Source organism: Carcharodon carcharias, chromosome 17, assembly GCF_017639515.1.
Source record: "Carcharodon carcharias isolate sCarCar2 chromosome 17, sCarCar2.pri, whole genome shotgun sequence".
Taxonomy (NCBI): domain Eukaryota; kingdom Metazoa; phylum Chordata; class Chondrichthyes; order Lamniformes; family Lamnidae; genus Carcharodon; species Carcharodon carcharias.
Window position 1 is genome coordinate 52,566,347 of NC_054483.1, and position 19,338 is coordinate 52,585,684.

The following is a 19,338-nucleotide window of genomic DNA, read 5'->3' on the forward strand; positions in this document are numbered from 1 at the left end:
TGTGTGTGTGTGCGTACAGCCCCACCCCAGCACGTGTGTGTGTGCATACAGCCCCACCCCAGCGTGTGTGTGTGTGCGTACAGCCGCACCCCAGCGTGTGTGCGTGCGTACCGCCCCACCCCAGCGTATGCGTGCGTACAGCCCCACCCCAGCATGTGTTTGTGCATGTACAGCACCACCCCATCGTGGGCGTGCGTACAGCCCCACCCCAGTGTGTGTGTGTGTGTACAGCCCCACCCCAGCATGTGTGTGTGTGTGTGTGTTTGTGTGTGTACAGCCCCACCCCAGCATATGTGTGTGTTTGTGTATAGCCCCACCCCAGCATGTGTGTGTGTGTGTATACAGCCCCACCCCAGTGTGTGTGTGTATAGCCCCATCCCAGCATGTGTGTGCGTGTACGTCCCCACCCCAGCATGTGTGTGTACATCCTCACCCCAGCGTGTGTGTGTACAGCCTCACCCCAGCGTGTGTGTGTACTGTCCCACCCCAGTGTGTGTGTGTACAGCCCCATCCCAGCATGTGTGTGTGTGTGTATAGCCCCATCCCACTACGTGTACGTGTGTACAGCCCCATCCCAGTGTGTGTATGTGTGTACAGCCCCACCCCAGCGTGTGTGTGTGTGTGTGTGTGTGTGTGTGTGTGTGTGTACAGCCCCATCCCAGCGTGTGTGTGTGTGTGTGTACAGCCCCATCCCAGCGTGTGTGTGTGTGTGTGTGTGTACAGCCCCATCCCAGCGTGTGTGTGTGTGTGTGTATGTGTACAGCCCCCCCCATCCCAGCGTGTGTGCGTGTGTGTACAGCCCAATCCCAGCGTGTGTGGGTGTGTGTGTGTACATCCCCATCCCAGCGTGTGTGTGTGTGTACATCCCCATCCCAGCGTGTGTGTGTGTGTACAGCCCCATCCCGGCGTGTGTGTGTACAGCCCCACCCCAGCATGTCTGTGTGTGTACAGCCCCACCCCAGCGTGTCTGTGTGTGTCCAGCCCCACCCCAGCGTGTCTGTGTGTGTCCAGCCCCACCCCAGCGTGTCTGTGTGTGTACAGCCCCACCCCAGGGTGTCTGTGTGTCCAGCCCCACCCCAGCGTGTCTGTGTGCGTACAGCCCCACCCCAGCGTGTTTGTGTGCGTACAGCCCCACCCCAGCGTGTCTGTGTGCGTACAGCCCCACCCCAGCGTGTCTGTGTGCGTACAGCCCCACCCCAGCGTGTGTGTGTGCGTACAGCCCCACCCCAGCATGTGTGTGTGCGTACAGCCCCACCCCAGCGTGTGTGTGTGCGTACAGCCCCACCCCAGCGTGTGTGTGCGCGTACAGCCCCACCCCAGCGTGTGTGTGCGCGTACAGCCCCACCCCAGCGTGTGTGTGCGCGTACAGCCCCACCCCAGCGTGTGTGTGCGCGTACAGCCCCACCCCAGCGTGTGTGTGTGCGTACAGACCCACCTCAGCATGTGTGTGTGCGTACAGCCCCACCCCAGTGTGTGTGTGTGCGTACAGCCCCACCCCAGTGTGTGTGTGTGCGTATAGCCCCACCCCTGTGTGTGTGTGTGCATACAACCCCAGTGTGTGTGTGTGCGTACAGCCCCACCCCAGCTTGTGTGTGTGCGTACAGCCCCACCCCAGCGTGTGTGTGCGTACAGCCCCACCCCAGCGTGTGTGTGCGTACAGCCCCACCCCAGCGTGTGTGTGTGCGTACAACCCCACCCCAGCGTGTGTGTGCATACAACCCCACCCCAGTTTGTGTGTGCGTACAGCCCCACCCCAGCGTGTGTGTGTGTGTACAGCCCCACCCCAGCGTGTGTGCGTGCGTACAGCCCCACCCCAGCATGTGTGTGTGCGTGTACAGCACCACCCCAGCGTGTGCGTGCGTTCAGCCCCACCCCAGCGTGTGTGTGCGTGTATTGTCGCACCCTAGCATGTGTGTGTGTGTGTGTATACAGCCCCACCCCAGCATGTGTGTACAGCCCCACCCCAGCGTTTGTGTGTACAGCCCCACCCCAGCGTGTGTGTGTGTGTACCGCCCCACCCCAGCGTGTGTGTGTGTGTGTACAGCCCCACTCCAGCGTGTGTGTGTATGTGTGTGTGTACAGCCCCACCCCAGCGTGTATGTGTGTGTGTACAGCCCCACCCCAGTGTGTGTGTGTGTGTACAGCCCCACCCCAGCGTGTGTGTGTGTACAGCTCCACCACAGCATGTGTGTGTGTGTGTACAAACCCACCCCAGCATGTGTGTGTGTGTGTGTACAGCCCCATCCCAGCATGTGTGTGTGTGTGTACAGCCCCATCCCAGCATGTGTGTGTGCGTACAGCCCCACCCCAGTGTGTGTGTGTGCGTATAGCCCCACCCCTGTGTGTGTGTGTGCGTACAACCCCAGCGTGTGTGTGTGCGTACAGCCCCACCCCAGTGTGTGTGTGCGTACAGACCCACCCCAGTGTGTGTGTGCGTACAGCCCCACCCCAGCGTGTGTGTGTGCGTACAACCCCACCCCAGTGTGTGTGTGCGTACAACCCCACCCCAGTGTGTGTGTACAGCCCCACCCCAGCATGTATGCGTGCGTACAGCCCCACCCCAGCGTGTGCGTGCGTACAGCCCCACCCCAGCATGTGTGTGTGCGTGTACAGCACCACCCCAGCGTGTGCGTGCGTTCAGCCCCACCCCAGCGTGTGTGTGCGTGTATTGTCCCACCCCAGCATGTGTGTGTGTGTGTGTGTGTGTGTATACAGCCCCACCCCAGCGTGTGTGCACAGCCCCACCCCAGCGTTTGTGTGTACAGCCCCACCCCAGCGTGTGTGTGTGTGTGTGTGTACAGCCCCACCCCAGCGTGTATGTGTGTGTGTACAGCCCCACCCCAGCGTGTGTGTGTGTACAGCCCCACCCCAGCGTGTGTGTGTGTACAGCCCCACCCCAGCGTGTGTGTGTGCGTACAGCCCCACCCCAGCGTGTGTGTGTGTGTACAGCCCCACCCCAGCGTGTGTGTGTGTGTGTACAGCCCCACCCCAGCGTGTGTGTGTGTGTGTACAGCCCCACCCCAGCGTGTGTGTGTGTGTGTGTGTACAGCCCCATCCCAGCGTGTCTGTGTGTGTACAGCCCCATCCCAGCGTGTGTGTGTGTGTGTGTTCGTACAGCCCCCCATCCCAGCGTGTGTGTGTGTGTACAGCCCCATCCCAGCGTGTGTGTGTGTGTACAGCCTCATCCCAGCGCGTGTGTGTGTGTGTACAGCTCCAACCCAGCGTGTGTGTGTGTGTGTACAGCCCCACCCCAGTGTGTGTGTGTGTACAGCCCCACCCCAGCGTATGTGTGTGTACAGCCCCACCCCAGCGTGTGTGTGTGTTTGTGTACTGCCCCACCCCAGCGCGTGTGTGTGTGTGTGTACAGCCCCACCCCAGCGTGTGTGTATGTACAGCCCCACCCCAGCGTGTGTGTGTGTGTGTGTACAGCCCCACCCCAGCGTGTGTGTGTGTGTGTGTACAGCACCACCCCAGCGTGTGTGTGTGTCTACAGCCCCACCCCAGTGTGTGTGTGTGTCTGTGTACAGCCCCACCCCAGCGTGTGTGTGTGTGTACAGACCCCCCCCAGCGTGTGAGTGTGTGTGTACAGCCCCACCCCAGCGTGTGTGTGTGTGTACAGCCCCACCCCAGCGTGTGAGTGTGTGTGTACAGCCCCACCCCAGCGTGTGTGTGTGTGTACAGCCCCACCCCAGCGTGTGTGTGTGTGTGTGTGTACAGCCCCACCCCAGCGTGTGTGTGTGTTTGTGTGTGTGTGTTTACAGCCCCACCCCAGCGTGTTTGTGTGTGTGTGTGAACAGCCCCACCCCTGTGTGTGTGGGTACAGCCCCACCCCACCGTCTATGTGTGTGTGTACAGCCCCACCCCAGCATGTGTGTGTGTGTACAGCCCCACCCCAGCGTGTGTGTGTTTACAGCCCCACCCCAGCATGTGTGTGTGTGTGTGTACAGCCCCACCCCAGCGTGTCTGTGTGTGTACAGCCCCACCCCAGATTGTGTATGTGTGTGCAGCCCCACCCCAGTGTGCATGTGTTTGTGTGTGTGTGTGTGTACAGCCCCATCCCAGCGTGTGTGTGTGTGTACAGCCCCATCCCAGCGTGTGTGTGTGCGCACAGCCCCATCCCAGCGTGTGTGTGTGCGCACAGCCCCATCCCAGCGTGTGTGTGTGTACAGCCCCATCCCAGCGTGTGTGTATGTGTGTACAGCCCCACCCCAGTGTGTGTGTGTGTACAGCCCCACCCCAGCGTATGTGTGTGTACAGCCCCACCCCAGCGTGTGTGTGTGTGTACAGCCCCACCCCAGCGTGTGTGTGTGTGTACAGCCCCACCCCAGCGTGTGTGTGTGTACAGCCCCACCCCAGCGTGTGTGTGTGTGTGTACAGCACCACCCCAGCGTGTGTGTGTTTCTACAGCCCCACCCCAGCGTGTGTGTGTGTGTGTACAGCCCCACCCCAGCGTGTGTGTGTGTGTGTACAGCCCCACCCCAGCGTGTGTGTGTGTGTGTACAGCCCCACCCCAGCGTGTGTGTGTGTGTGTACAGCCCCACCCCCGCGTGTGTGTGTGTGTGTTTACAGCCCCACCCCAGCGTGTTTGTGTGTGTGTGTGAACAGCCCCACCCCTGTGTGTGTGTGTACAGCCCCACCCCACCGTCTATTTGTGTGTGTACAGCCCCACCCCAGCGTGTGTGTGTGTACAGCCCCACCCCAGCATGTGTGTGTGTGTACAGCCCCACCCCAGCGTGTGTGTGTGTGTACAGCCCCACCCCAGCGTGTGTGTGTGTTTACAGCCCCACCCCAGCGTGTGTGTGTGTGTGTACAGCCCCACCCCAGCATGTATGTGTGTGTACAGCCCCAGCACAGCGTGTCTGTGTGTGTACAGCCCCACCCCATCGTGTCTGTGTGTGAACAGCCCCACCCCAGCGTGTGTATGTGTGTACAGCCCCACCCCAGTGTGCATGTGTGTGTGTGTACAGCCCCATCCCAGCGTGTGTGTGTGTGTACTGCCCCATCCCAGTGTGTGTATGTGTGCACAGCCCCATTCCAGCGTGTGTGTGTGTACAGCCCCATCCCAGCGTGTGTGTGTGAGTGTGTGTACAGCCCCATCCCAGCGTGTGTGTGTGTGTACAGCCCCATCCCAGCGTGTGTGTGTGTGTGTACAGCCCCACCCCAGCGTGTCTGTGTGCATACAGCCCCACCCCAGTGTGTGTGTTTGCGTACAGCCCCACCCCAGCGTGTGTTTGTGCGTACAGCCCCACCCCAGCATGTGTGTGTGCGTACAGCCCCACCCCAGCGTGTGTGCGTGCGTACAGCCCCACCCCAGCGTGTGTGCGTGCGTACAGCCCCGCCCCAGCGTGTGTGCGTGCGTACAGCCCCACCCCAGCGTGTGTGCGTGCGTACAGCCCCACCCCAGCGTGTGTGTGTGCGTACAGCCCCACCCCAGCGTGTGTGTGCATACAGCCCCACCCCAGCGTGTGTGCGTGCGTACAGCCCCGCCCCAGCGTGTGTGCGTGCGTACAGCCCCACCCCAGCATGTGCATGCGTACAGCCCCACCCCAGCGTGTGTGTGTGCGTACAGCCCCACCCCAGCGTGTGTGTGCATACAGCCCCACCCCAGCGTGTGTGTGTGCATACAGCCCCACCCCAGCATGTGTGTGTGTGCGTACAGCCCCACCCCAGCGTGTGTGTGTGCGTACAGCCCCACCCCAGCGTGTGTGTGTGCGTACAGCCCCACCCCAGCATGTGTGCGTGCGTACCGCCCCACCCCAGCGTATGCGTGCGTACAGCCCCACCCCAGCATGTGTTTGTGTGTGTACAGCACCACCCCATCGTGTGCGTGCGTACAGCCCCATCCCAGCGTGTGTGTGTGTGTGTGTGTGTGTGTGTACAGCCCCCCCATCCCAGCGTGTGTGCGTGTGTATACAGACCCATCCCAGCGTGTGTGTGTGTGTGTGTGTACATCCCCATCCCAGCATGTGTGTGTGTGTACAGCCCCATCCCGGCGTGTGTGTGTACAGCCCCACCCCAGCGTGTCTGTGTGTGTACAGCCCCACCCCAGCGTGTCTGTGTGTGTCCAGCCCCACCCCAGCGTGTCTGTGTGCGTACAGCCACACCCCAGCGTGTCTGTGTGCGTACAGCCCCACCCCAGCGTGTCTGTGTGCGTACAGCCCCACCCCAGCGTGTCTGTGTGCATACAGCCCCACCCCAGCGTGTGTGTGTACGTACAGCCCCACCCCAGCGTGTGTGTGTGCGTACAGCCCCACCCCAGCATGTGTGTGTGTGTACAGCCCCACCCCAGCGTGTGTGTGTGCATACAGACCCACCCCAGCATGTGTGTGTGCGTACAGCCCGACCCCAGTGTGTGTGTGCGTATAGCCCCACCCCTGTGTGTGTGTGTGCGTACAACCCCAGCGTGTGTGTGTGCGTACAGCCCCACCCCAGCATGTGTGTGTGCGTACAGTCCCACCCCAGCGTGTGTGTGTGCATACAGCCCCACCCCAGCGTGTGTGTGCATACAGCCCCACCCCAGCGTGTGTGTGCGTACAGCCCCACCCCAGCGTGTGTGTGTGCGTACAGCCCCACCCCAGCGTGTGTGTGTGCATACAACCCCACCCCAGTGTGTGTGTGTGTACAGCCCCACCCCAGCGTGTGTGCGTGCGTACAGCTCCACCCCAGCATGTGTGTGTGCGTGTACAGCACCACCCCAGCGTGTGCGTGCGTGCAGCCCCACCCCAGCGTGTGTGTGCGTGTATTGTCCCACCCCAGCATGTGTGTGTGTGTGTGTGTATACAGCCCCACCCCAGCGTGTGTGTACAGCCCCACCCCAGCGTTTGTGTGTACAGCCCCACCCCAGCGTGTGTGTGTGTGTACCGCCCCACCCCAGCGTGTGTGTGTGTGTGTACAGCCCCACCCCAGCGTGTGTGTGTGTGTACAGCCCCACCCCAGCGTGTGTGTGTGTACAGCCCCACCACAGCATGTGTGTGTGTGTGTACAGCCCCACCCCAGCATGTGTGTGTGTGTGTGTACAGCCCCATCCCAGCATGTGTATGTGTGTACAGCCCCATCCCAGCGTGTGTGTGTGTGTGTGTGTGTGCGTACAGCCCCCCATCCCAGCGTGTGTGTGTGTGTACAGCCCCATCCCAGCGTGTGTGTGTGTGTGTGTATACAGCCCCACCCCAGCGTGTGTGTACAGCCCCACCCCAGCGTTTGTGTGTACAGCCTCACCCCAGCGTGTGTGTGCGTACAGCCCCACCCCAGCGTGTGTGTGTGCGTACAGCCCCACCCCAGCGTGTGTGTGTGCGTACAGCCCCACCCCAGCGTGTGTGTGCGCGTACAGCCCCACCCCAGCGTGTGTGTGCGCGTACAGCCCCACCCCAGCGTGTGTGTGCACGTACAGCCCCACCCCAGCGTGTGTGTGCGCGTACAGCCCCACCCCAGCGTGTGTGTGTGCGTACAGACCCACCTCAGCATGTGTGTGTGCGTACAGCCCCACCCCAGTGTGTGTGTGTGCGTACAGCCCCACCCCAGTGTGTGTGTGTGCGTATAGCCCCACCCCTGTGTGTGTGTGTGTGCATACAACCCCAGCGTGTGTGTGTGCGTACAGTCCCACCCCAGCGTGTGTGTGTGCGTACAGCCCCACCCCAGCTTGTGTGTGTGCGTACAGCCCCACCCCAGCGTGTGTGTGCGTACAGCCCCACCCCAGCGTGTGTGTGCGTACAGCCCCACCCCAGCGTGTGTGTGTGCGTACAACCCCACCCCAGCGTGTGTGTGCATACAACCCCACCCCAGTTTGTGTGTGCGTACAGCCCCACCCCAGCGTGTGTGTGTGTGTACAGCCCCACCCCAGCGTGTGTGCGTGCGTACAGCCCCACCCCAGCATGGGCGTGCGTACAGCCCCACCCCAGCATGTGTGTGTGCGTGTACAGCACCACCCCAGCGTGTGCGTGCGTTCAGCCCCACCCCAGCGTGTGTGTGCGTGTATTGTCGCACCCTAGCATGTGTGTGTGTGTGTGTATACAGCCCCACCCCAGCATGTGTGTACAGCCCCACCCCAGCGTTTGTGTATACAGCCCCACCCCAGCGTGTGTGTGTGTGTACCGCCCCACCCCAGCGTGTGTGTGTGTGTGTACAGCCCCACCCCAGCGTGTGTGTGTATGTGTGTGTGTACAGCCCCACCCCAGCGTGTATGTGTGTGTGTACAGCCCCACCCCAGTGTGTGTGTGTGTGTACAGCCCCACCCCAGCGTGTGTGTGTGTACAGCTCCACCACAGCATGTGTGTGTGTGTGTACAAACCCACCCCAGCATGTGTGTGTGTGTGTGTACAGCCCCATCCCAGCATGTGTGTGTGTGTGTACAGCCCCATCCCAGCATGTGTGTGTGCGTACAGCCCCACCCCAGTGTGTGTGTGTGCGTATAGCACCACCCCTGTGTGTGTGTGTGCGTACAACCCCAGCGTGTGTGTGTGCGTACAGCCCCACCCCAGTGTGTGTGTGCATACAGACCCACCCCAGTGTGTGTGTGCGTACAGCCCCACCCCAGCGTGTGTGTGTGCGTACAGCCCCACCCCAGCGTGTGTGTGTGCGTACAACCCCACCCCAGTGTGTGTGTGCGTACAACCCCACCCCAGTGTGTGTGTACAGCCCCACCCCAGCATGTATGCGTGCGTACAGCCCCACCCCAGCGTGTGCGTGCGTACAGCCCCACCCCAGCATGTGTGTGCGTGTACAGCACCACCCCAGCGTGTGCGTGCGTTCAGCCCCACCCCAGCGTGTGTGTGCGTGTATTGTCCCACCCCAGCATGTGTGTGTGTGTGTGTGTATACAGCCCCACCCCAGCGTGTGTGTACAGCCCCACCCCAGCGTTTGTGTGTACAGCCCCACCCCAGCGTGTGTGTGTGTGTGTGTGTACAGCCCCACCCCAGCGTGTATGTGTGTGTGTACAGCCCCACCCCAGCGTGTGTGTGTGTACAGCCCCACCCCAGCGTGTGTGTGTGTGTACAGCCCCACCCCAGCGTGTGTGTGTGTGTACAGCCCCACCCCAGCGTGTGTGTGTGTGTACAGCCCCACCCCAGCGTGTGTGTGTGTGTGTACAGCCCCACCCCAGCGTGTGTGTGTGTGTGTACAGCCCCACCCCAGCGTGTGTGTGTGTGTGTGTGTGTACAGCCCCATCCCAGCGTGTCTGTGTGTGTACAGCCCCATCCCAGCGTGTGTGTGTGTGTGTTCGTACAGCCCCCCATCCCAGCGTGTGTGTGTGTGTACAGCCCCATCCCAGCGTGTGTGTGTGTGTACAGCCCCATCCCAGCGCGTGTGTGTGTGTGTACAGCTCCAACCCAGCGTGTGTGTGTGTGTGTACAGCCCCACCCCAGTGTGTGTGTGTACAGCCCCACCCCAGTGTGTGTGTGTGTACAGCCCCACCCCAGCGTATGTGTGTGTACAGCCCCACCCCAGCGTGTGTGTGTGTTTGTGTACTGCCCCACCCCAGCGTGTGTGTGTGTGTGTGTGTACAGCCCCACCCCAGCGTGTGTGTATGTACAGCCCCACCCCAGCGTGTGTGTGTGTGTGTGTACAGCCCCACCCCAGCGTGTGTGTGTGTGTGTGTACAGCACCACCCCAGCGTGTGTGTGTGTCTACAGCCCCACCCCAGTGTGTGTGTGTGTCTGTGTACAGCCCCACCCCAGCGTGTGTGTGTGTGTACAGCCCCACCCCAGCGTGTGAGTGTGTGTGTACAGCCCCACCCCAGCGTGTGTGTGTGTGTACAGCCCCACCCCAGCGTGTGAGTGTGTGTGTACAGCCCCACCCCAGCGTGTGTGTGTGTGTACAGCCCCACCCCAGCGTGTGTGTGTGTGTGTGTGTACAGCCCCACCCCAGCGTGTGTGTGTGTTTGTGTGTGTGTGTTTACAGCCCCACCCCAGCGTGTTTGTGTGTGTGTGTGAACAGCCCCACCCCTGTGTGTGTGGGTACAGCCCCACCCCACCGTCTATGTGTGTGTGTACAGCCCCACCCCAGCATGTGTGTGTGTGTACAGCCCCACCCCAGCGTGTGTGTGTTTACAGCCCCACCCCAGCATGTGTGTGTGTGTGTACAGCCCCACCCCAGCGTGTCTGTGTGTGTACAGCCCCACCCCAGATTGTGTATGTGTGTGCAGCCCCACCCCAGTGTGCATGTGTTTGTATGTGTGTGTGTGTACAGCCCCATCCCAGCGTGTGTGTGTGTGTACAGCCCCATCCCAGCGTGTGTGTGTGCGCACAGCCCCATCCCAGCGTGTGTGTGTGTACAGCCCCATCCCAGCGTGTGTGTATGTGTGTACAGCCCCACCCCAGTGTGTGTGTGTGTACAGCCCCACCCCAGCGTATGTGTGTGTACAGCCCCACCCCAGCGTGTGTGTGTGTGTGTACAGCCCCACCCCAGCGTGTGTGTGTGTGTGTACAGCCCCACCCCAGCGTGTGTGTGTGTGTGTACAGCCCCACCCCAGCGTGTGTGTGTGTGTGTGTACAGCCCCACCCCAGCGTGTGTGTGTGTGTGTACAGCACCACCCCAGCGTGTGTGTGTTTCTACAGCCCCACCCCAGCGTGTGTGTGTGTGTGTACAGCCCCACCCCAGCGTGTGTGTGTGTGTGTACAGCCCCACCCCAGCGTGTGTGTGTGTGTGTACAGCCCCACCCCAGCGTGTGTGTGTGTGTGTACAGCCCCACCCCCGCGTGTGTGTGTGTGTGTTTACAGCCCCACCCCAGCGTGTTTGTGTGTGTGTGTGAACAGCCCCACCCCTGTGTGTGTGTGTACAGCCCCACCCCACCGTCTATTTGTGTGTGTACAGCCCCACCCCAGCGTGTGTGTGTGTACAGCCCCACCCCAGCATGTGTGTGTGTGTACAGCCCCACCCCAGCGTGTGTGTGTGTTTACAGCCCCACCCCAGCGTGTGTGTGTGTGTGTACAGCCCCACCCCAGCATGTATGTGTGTGTACAGCCCCAGCACAGCGTGTCTGTGTGTGTACAGCCCCACCCCATCGTGTCTGTGTGTGAACAGCCCCACCCCAGCGTGTGTATGTGTGTACAGCCCCACCCCAGTGTGCATGTGTGTGTGTGTACAGCCCCATCCCAGCGTGTGTGTGTGTGTACTGCCCCATCCCAGTGTGTGTATGTGTGCACAGCCCCATCCCAGCGTGTGTGTGTGTACAGCCCCATCCCAGCGTGTGTGTGTGTACAGCCCCATCCCAGCGTGTGTGTGTGTGTACAGCCCCATCCCAGCGTGTGTGTGTGTGTGTACAGCCCCACCCCAGCGTGTCTGTGTGCATACAGCCCCACCCCAGTGTGTGTGTTTGCGTACAGCCCCACCCCAGCGTGTGTTTGTGCGTACAGCCCCACCCCAGCATGTGTGTGTGCGTACAGCCCCACCCCAGCGTGTGTGCGTGCGTACAGCCCCACCCCAGCGTGTGTGCGTGCGTACAGCCCCGCCCCAGCGTGTGTGCGTGCGTACAGCCCCACCCCAGCGTGTGTGCGTGCGTACAGCCCCACCCCAGCGTGTGTGCATGCGTACAGCCCCACCCCAGCGTGTGTGCGTGCGTACAGCCCCACCCCAGCATGTGTGTGTGTGCGTACAGCTCCACCCCAGTGTGTGTGCGTGCGTACAGCCCCACCCCAGCATGTGCATGCGTACAGCCCCACCCCAGCGTGTGTGTGTGCGTACAGCCCCACCCCAGCGTGTGTGTGCATACAGCCCCACCCCAGCGTGTGTGTGTGCATACAGCCCCACCCCAGCATGTGTGTGTGTGCGTACAGCCCCACCCCAGCGTGTGTGTGTGCGTACAGCCCCACCCCAGCGTGTGTGTGTGCGTACAGCCCCACCCCAGCATGTGTGCGTGCGTACCGCCCCACCCCAGCGTATGCGTGCGTACAGCCCCACCCCAGCATGTGTTTGTGTGTGTACAGCACCACCCCATCGTGTGCGTGCGTACAGCCCCATCCCAGCGTGTGTGTGTGTGTGTGTGTGTGTGTGTGTACAGCCCCCCCATCCCAGCGTGTGTGCGTGTGTATACAGACCCATCCCAGCGTGTGTGTGTGTGTGTGTGTGTGTACATCCCCATCCCAGCATGTGTGTGTGTGTACAGCCCCATCCCGGCGTGTGTGTGTACAGCCCCACCCCAGCGTGTCTGTGTGTGTACAGCCCCACCCCAGCGTGTCTGTGTGTGTCCAGCCCCACCCCAGCGTGTCTGTGTGCGTACAGCCACACCCCAGCGTGTCTGTGTGCGTACAGCCCCACCCCAGCGTGTCTGTGTGCCTACAGCCCCACCCCAGCGTGTCTGTGTGCATACAGCCCCACCCCAGCGTGTGTGTGTGCGTACAGCCCCACCCCAGCGTGTGTGTGTGCGTACAGCCCCACCCCAGCATGTGTGTGTGTGTACAGCCCCACCCCAGCGTGTGTGTGTGCATACAGACCCACCCCAGCATGTGTGTGTGCGTACAGCCCGACCCCAGTGTGTGTGTGCGTATAGCCCCACCCCTGTGTGTGTGTGTGCGTACAACCCCAGCGTGTGTGTGTGCGTACAGCCCCACCCCAGCATGTGTGTGTGCGTACAGTCCCACCCCAGCGTGTGTGTGTGCGTACAGCCCCACCCCAGCGTGTGTGTGCATACAGCCCCACCCCAGCGTGTGTGTGCGTACAGCCCCACCCCAGCGTGTGTGTGTGCGTACAGCCCCACCCCAGCGTGTGTGTGTGCGTACAACCCCACCCCAGTGTGTGTGTGTGTACAGCCCCACCCCAGCGTGTGTGCGTGCGTACAGCTCCACCCCAGCATGTGTGTGTGCGTGTACAGCACCACCCCAGCGTGTGCGTGCGTGCAGCCCCACCCCAGCGTGTGTGTGCGTGTATTGTCCCACCCCAGCATGTGTGTGTGTGTGTGTGTATACAGCCCCACCCCAGCGTGTGTGTACAGCCCCACCCCAGCGTTTGTGTGTACAGCCCCACCCCAGCGTGTGTGTGTGTGTACCGCCCCACCCCAGCGTGTGTCTGTGTGTGTACAGCCCCACCCCAGCGTGTGTGTGTGTGTACAGCCCCACCCCAGCGTGTGTGTGTGTACAGCCCCACCACAGCATGTGTGTGTGTGTGTACAGCCCCACCCCAGCATGTGTGTGTGTGTGTGTACAGCCCCATCCCAGCATGTGTATGTGTGTACAGCCCCACCCCAGCATGTGTGTGTGTGTGTGTACAGCCCCATCCCAGCATGTGTATGTGTGTACAGCCCCACCCCAGCGTGTGTGTGTGTGTGTGTGTGTGTGTGTGTGTGTGTACAGCCCCATCCCAGGGTGTGTGTGTGTGTACAACCCCATCCCAGCGTGTGTGTGTGTGTGTGTACAGCCCCATCCCAGCGTGTCTGTGTGTGTACAGCCCCATCCCAGCGTGTGTGTGTGTGTGTGTGCGTACAGCCCCCCATCCCAGCGTGTGTGTGTGTGTACAGCCCCATCCCAGCGTGTGTGTGTGTGTGTGTATACAGCCCCACCCCAGCGTGTGTGTACAGCCCCACCCCAGCGTTTGTGTGTACAGCCCCACCCCAGCGTGTGTGTGTGTGTACCGCCCCACCCCAGCGTGTGTGTGTGTGTGTGTACAGCCCCACCCCAGCGTGTGTGTGTGTGTGTACAGCCCCACCGCAGCGTGTATGTGTGTGTGTACAGCCCCACCCCAGCGTGTGTGTGTGTGTACAGCCCCACCCCAGCGTGTGTGTGTGTGTACAGCCCCACCCCAGCGTGTGTGTGTGTGTACAGCCCCACCCCAGCGTGTGTGTGTGTACAGCCCCACCACAGCATGTGTGTGTGTGTGTACAGCCCCACCCCAGCATGTGTGTGAGTGTGTGTACAGCCCCATCCCAGCGTGTGTATGTGTGTACAGCCCCACCCCAGCGTGTGTGTGTGTGTGTGTGTGTGTGTGTACAGCCCCATCCCAGGGTGTGTGTGTGTGTACAACCCCATCCCAGCGTGTGTGTGTGTGTGTGTGTACAGCCCCATCCCAGCGTGTCTGTGTGTGTACAGCTCCATCCCAGCGTGTGTGTGTGTGCGTACAGCCCCCCATCCCAGCGTGTGTGTGTGTGTACAGCCCCATCCCAGCGTGTGTGTGTGTGTGTGTGTGTACAGCCCCATCCCAGCGTGTGTGTGTGTGTGTACAGCCCCATCCCGTCTTGTGTGTATACAGCCCCATCCCGGCGTGTGTGTGTACAGCCCCATCCCGGCGTGTGTGTGTACAGCCCCACCCCAGCGTGTCTGTGTGTGCACAGCCCCACCCCAGTGTGTCTGTGTGTGTACAGCCCCACCCCAGCATGTCTGTGTGTGTACAGCCCCACCCCAGCGTGTCTGTGTGTGTACAGCCCCACCCCAGCGTGTCTGTGTGTGTACAGCCCCACCCCAGCGTGTCTGTGTGCGTATAGCCCCACACCAGCGTGTGTGTGTGCGTACAGCCCCACCCCAGCGTGTGTGTGTGCGTACAGCCCCACCCCAGCGTGTGTGTGTGCATACAGCCCCACCCCAGTGTGTGTGTGTGTGTGTGTACAGCCCCACCCCAGTGTGTGTGTGTGCGTACAGCCCCACCCCAGCGTGTGTGTGTGCGTACAGCCCCACCCCAGCGTGTGTGTGTGCGTACAGCCCCACCCCAGCGTGTGTGTGTGCGTACAGCCCCACCCCATCGTGTGTGTGTGTGTGTGCGTACAGCCCCACCCCATCGTGTGTGTGTGCGTACAGCCCCACCCCAGCGTGTGTGTGTGTGCGTACAGCCCCACCCCAGCGTGTGTGTGTGTGCGTACAGCCCCACCCCAACGTGTGTGTGTGTGCGTACAGCCCCATCCCAGCGTGTGTATGTGCGTACAGCCCCACCCCAGCGTGTGTGTGTGCATACCGCCCCACCCCAGCGTGTGCGTGCGTACAGCCCCACCCCAGCGTTTGTGTGTGCGTGTACAGCCCCACCCCAGCATGTGCGTGCGTACAGTCCCACCCCAGCGTGTGTGTGTACGTGTACTGTCCCACCCCAGTGTGTGTGTGTGCGTGTACAGTCCCACCCCAGCATGTGTGTGTGTGTGTGTGTACAGCCCCACCCCTGTGAGTGTGTGTGTGTGCGTACAGTCTTACCCCAGTACGGGTTTGTGTACCGCCCCACACCTTAGCCTGTACAGGCCCATTCCAATGTGTGTATATGTGTGTACAGCCCCACCCTGTGTGTATGTGTATGTGTGTGTACAGCCCCACCCTGGGTGTGTGTGTGTGCGTGTGTACAGCATCCCCCCCCCCCCCCCCCTTTGCGTGTGTACAGCCCCCAGCCCGGTGGGAGTCATTGCTCTCCCTTTGTGTCTTGTGTCCTGCATTGCAGATTTACCAGAATGATATCAAGGCTGAAAGGGTAAAGTTATCCAGACAGGTTGCATATACTGAGCTTGCCTTTCCTTGACTATAGAAGTTTAAGTGGTGATCAGTTTGAGATGTTTATGTTGATTAAAGGATTTGACAGGGTCAACAGTGAAACAATTTCCTTCGCTGGGAGAGTCCAGAACAAAAGGGGCAGAACCTAAAATTGGTGCCAGGCCACTCGGGGGTGTTGCCAGAAAGCACTTCTTCACATACAGGGTAGTGGAAACCTGGAACTCTCCACCCCCACCCACCCTGCCCGGAGATTAATGGAGTTTTGTTAGCAAGAGGAGTAAAGGTTTATGCAACTAAGAGGGACAAATGCAGTTATGATATTGATCAGCCATGATCTCACTGATGGGTGAAACAAAGAGCTGAATGGCCTCCTCCTGTTCCTATGTGTCTTGAACACTTTGGAAAATTTGAAGTACCATTTCTCTGGTTATGGGATGTATTGGAAAGTAGTTAAACATTTACCGGAAAGTTAGAATGTCAGGTGACTTGTGAAATCTAGTGACTTTGCAGAGTGCCAACACCTGGCTGTATTTATATTTTGTAGCCCACTGACTGGTTGATGGAGCTTACAATATGGTCTCCGAAACCTAATCTACTTTACACTGCAGTTGCGTGTTAACTTCAATTTCAAAAGAAGCACTAAAGATATACATGACCTTTGATCTTCAGTTCAGTTTCCCCGTGTCTGTCTAACTGCATTGGTACATGCCTGGAATGCTGAATAGAAAGCTGGGCTCCACAGGATGGCTTCGAAACAAATGGGTTTTGATATTAAATGAGGATAAAGATATATTTGATTGACGACCGCACATTACACTCACAATCTGACGTTTCACTTTCTATTAAATGGAAGTTGGCTTCACATTAAAATGAGAGAAAATGAATCAGCTGACTCCTCCAGCACACGTGCAGAGGTTCTATTAAGATTACAGATTAGCCCTGAGCACATTGTCTTTCACACAGTGAAGGAAACAAACACAGGTGGTTAGTTTTTCAAAATATTTTTTAAAAGTACAAGGATTTATTTTGGTAAAACAAAAACAGAATTACCTGGAAAAACTCAGCAGGTCTGGCAGCATCGGCGGAGAAGAAAAGAGTTGACGTTTCGAGTCCTCATGACCCTTCGACAGAACTTGCGTTCGAGTCCAAGAAAGAGTTGAAATATAAGCTGGTTTAAGGTGTGTGTGTGGGGGGCGGAGAGATAGAGAGACAAAGAGGTGGGGGGGGGGGGGTGTGGTTGTAGGGACAAACAAGCAGTGATAGAAGCAGATCATCAAAAGATGTCAACGACAATAGTACAATAGAACACATAGGTGTTAAAATTAAAGTTGGTGATATTATCTAAACGAATGTGCTAATTAAGAATGGATGGTAGGGCACTCAAGGTATAGCTCTAGTGGGGTTTTTTTTTTATTTATATAATGGAAATAGGTGGGAAAAGGAAAATCTTTATAATTTATTGGAAAAAAAAGGGAAGGGGGAAACAGAAAGGGGGTGGGGATGGGGGAGGGAGCTTACGACCTAAAGTTGTTGAATTCAATATTCAGTCCGGAAGGCTGTAAAGTCCCTAGTCGGAAGATGAGGTGTTGTTCCTCCAGTTTGCGTTGGGCTTCACTGGAACAATGCAGCAAGCCAAGGACAGACATGTGGGCAAGAGAGCAGGGTGGAGTGTTGAAATGGCAAGCGACAGGGAGGTTTGGGTCATTCTTGCGGACAGACCGCAGGTGTTCTGCAAAGCGGTCGCCCAGTTTACGTTTGGTCTCTCCAATGTAGAGGAGACCACATTGGGAGCAACGAATGCAGTAGACTAAGTTGGGGGAAATGCAAGTGAAATGCTGCTTCATTGAAAGGAGTGTTTGGGTCCTTGGACGGTGAGGAGAGAGGAAGTGAAGGGGCAGGTGTTGCATCTTTTGCGTGGGCATGGGGTGGTGCCATAGGAGGGGGTTGAGGAGTAGGGGGTGATGGAGGAGTGGACCAGGGTGTCCCGGAGGGAGCGATCCCTACGGAATGCCGATAAGGGGGGTGAAGGGAAGATGTGTTTGGTGGTGGCATCATGCTGGAGTTGGCGGAAATGGCGGAGGATGATCCTTTGAATGCGGAGGCTGGTGGGGTGATAAGTGAGGACAAGGGGGACCCTATCATGTTTCTGGGAGGGAGGAGAAGGCGTGAGGGCGGATGCGCGGGAGATGGGCCGGACACGGTTGAGGGCCCTGTCAACGACCGTGGGTGGAAAACCTCGGTTAAGGAAGAAGGAGGACATGTCGGAGGAACTGTTTTTGAATGTAGCATCATCGGAACAGATGCGACGGAGGCGAAGGAACTGAGAGAATGGGATGGAGTCCTTACAGGAAGCGGGGTGTGAGGAGCTGTAGTCGAGATAGCTGTGGGAGTCGGTGGGTTTGTAATGGATATTGGTGGACAGTCTATCACCAGAGATTGAGACAGAGAGGTCAAGGAAGGGAAGGGAAGTGTCAGAGATGGACCACGTGAAAATGATGGAGGGGTGGAGATTGGAAGCAAAATTAATAAATTTTTCCAAGTCCTGACGAGAGCATGAAGCGGCACCGAAGTAATCATCGATGTACCGGAGAAAGAGTTGTGGAAGGGGGCCGGAGTAGGACTGTAACAAGGAATGTTCCACATACCCCATAAAGAGACAGGCATAGCTGGGGCCCATGCAGGTACCCATAGCCACACCTTTTATTTGGAGGAAGTGAGAGGAGTTGAAGGAGAAGTTGTTCAGTGTGAGAACAAGTTCAGCCAGACGGAGGAGAGTAGTGGTGGATGGGGATTGTTCGGGCCTCTGTTCGAGGAAGAAGCTAAGGGCCCTCAGACCATCCTGGTGGGGGATGGAGGTGTAGAGGGATTGGACGTCCATGGTGAAGAGGAAGCGGTTGGGGCCAGGGAACTGGAAATTGTTGATGTGACGTAAGGTGTCAGAGGAATCACGGATGTAGGTGGGAAGGGACTGGACAAGGGGAGAGAGAAGGGAGTCAAGATAACGAGAAATGAGTTCTGTGGGGCAGGAACAAGCTGAGACGATCGGTCTACCGGGGCAGTTCTGTTTGTGGATTTTGGGTAGGAGATAGAAGCGGGCCGTCCGAGGTTGGGAGACTATCAGGTTGGAAGCTGTGGGAGGGAGATCCCCAGAGGAGATGAGGTCAGTGACAGTCCTGGAAACAATGGCTTGATGTTCAGTGGTGGGGTCATGGTCCAGGGAGAGGTAGGAGGAAGTGTCTGCGAGTTGACGCTCAGCCTCCGCGAGGTAGAGGTCAGTGCGCCAGACAACAACAGCACCACCCTTGTCAGCGGGTTTGATGACAATGTCAGGGTTGGACCTGAGAGAATGGAGTGCAGTAAGTTCAGAGAGAGACAGGTTAGAATGGGTGAGAGGAGCAGAGAAATTGAGACGACTAATGTCGCGCCGGCAGTTATTTTGGTACCTAACTTGAATTGTCCTGACATTATGAAACAGAAGATCTCTGAAAGTAAATTCAATGCATTGATTTAGTTAAGTTTGGTTATTTTAATAGAATTCCTATACTGCTGTTCCACAATTGTTTTTGATAAAAAAAATTCTCTACTTGAAATATTCTCCAGTTATATGATGACAAATGAGCTAAAATGGCCAATTGTCCTCTGTCCTGTTCCCAATGGCATTCCAGAAACTGGTGCGATGCAGAAGAGAAGCTGGCACTAATTATTTACCCCTTTTCTGCTCCAGGTGCGATGGGCACTGTCCCTTAACTTCTTCCATGGCCCTTCCAGTTACCTGCACTGGAAGCCAATTGCATGCACATGAACATCAGACGGCTTTGCAGCCAGGCTTGCTGTATATTGGCACTGGATACAGATCAGGGGGAGCTGGCCCTTGATCAAACTGCCCCCTGGGCAGCAGTTTAAGCATTGTCAGGATTAGGGCTCACACTGATATTGTCAAGATAACTCTTTAGTT

The 19,338-nt window shown here is 58.7% G+C and overlaps 1 protein-coding gene across 1 annotated transcript in view; it reads left to right on the forward strand.

Annotated features, from left to right (window-relative positions):
• ank3b (ankyrin 3b) overlaps window positions 1-19,338 on the forward strand; it is a 754,597-nt gene that overhangs the window by 542,851 nt on the left and 192,408 nt on the right. The window lies entirely within an intron of this gene.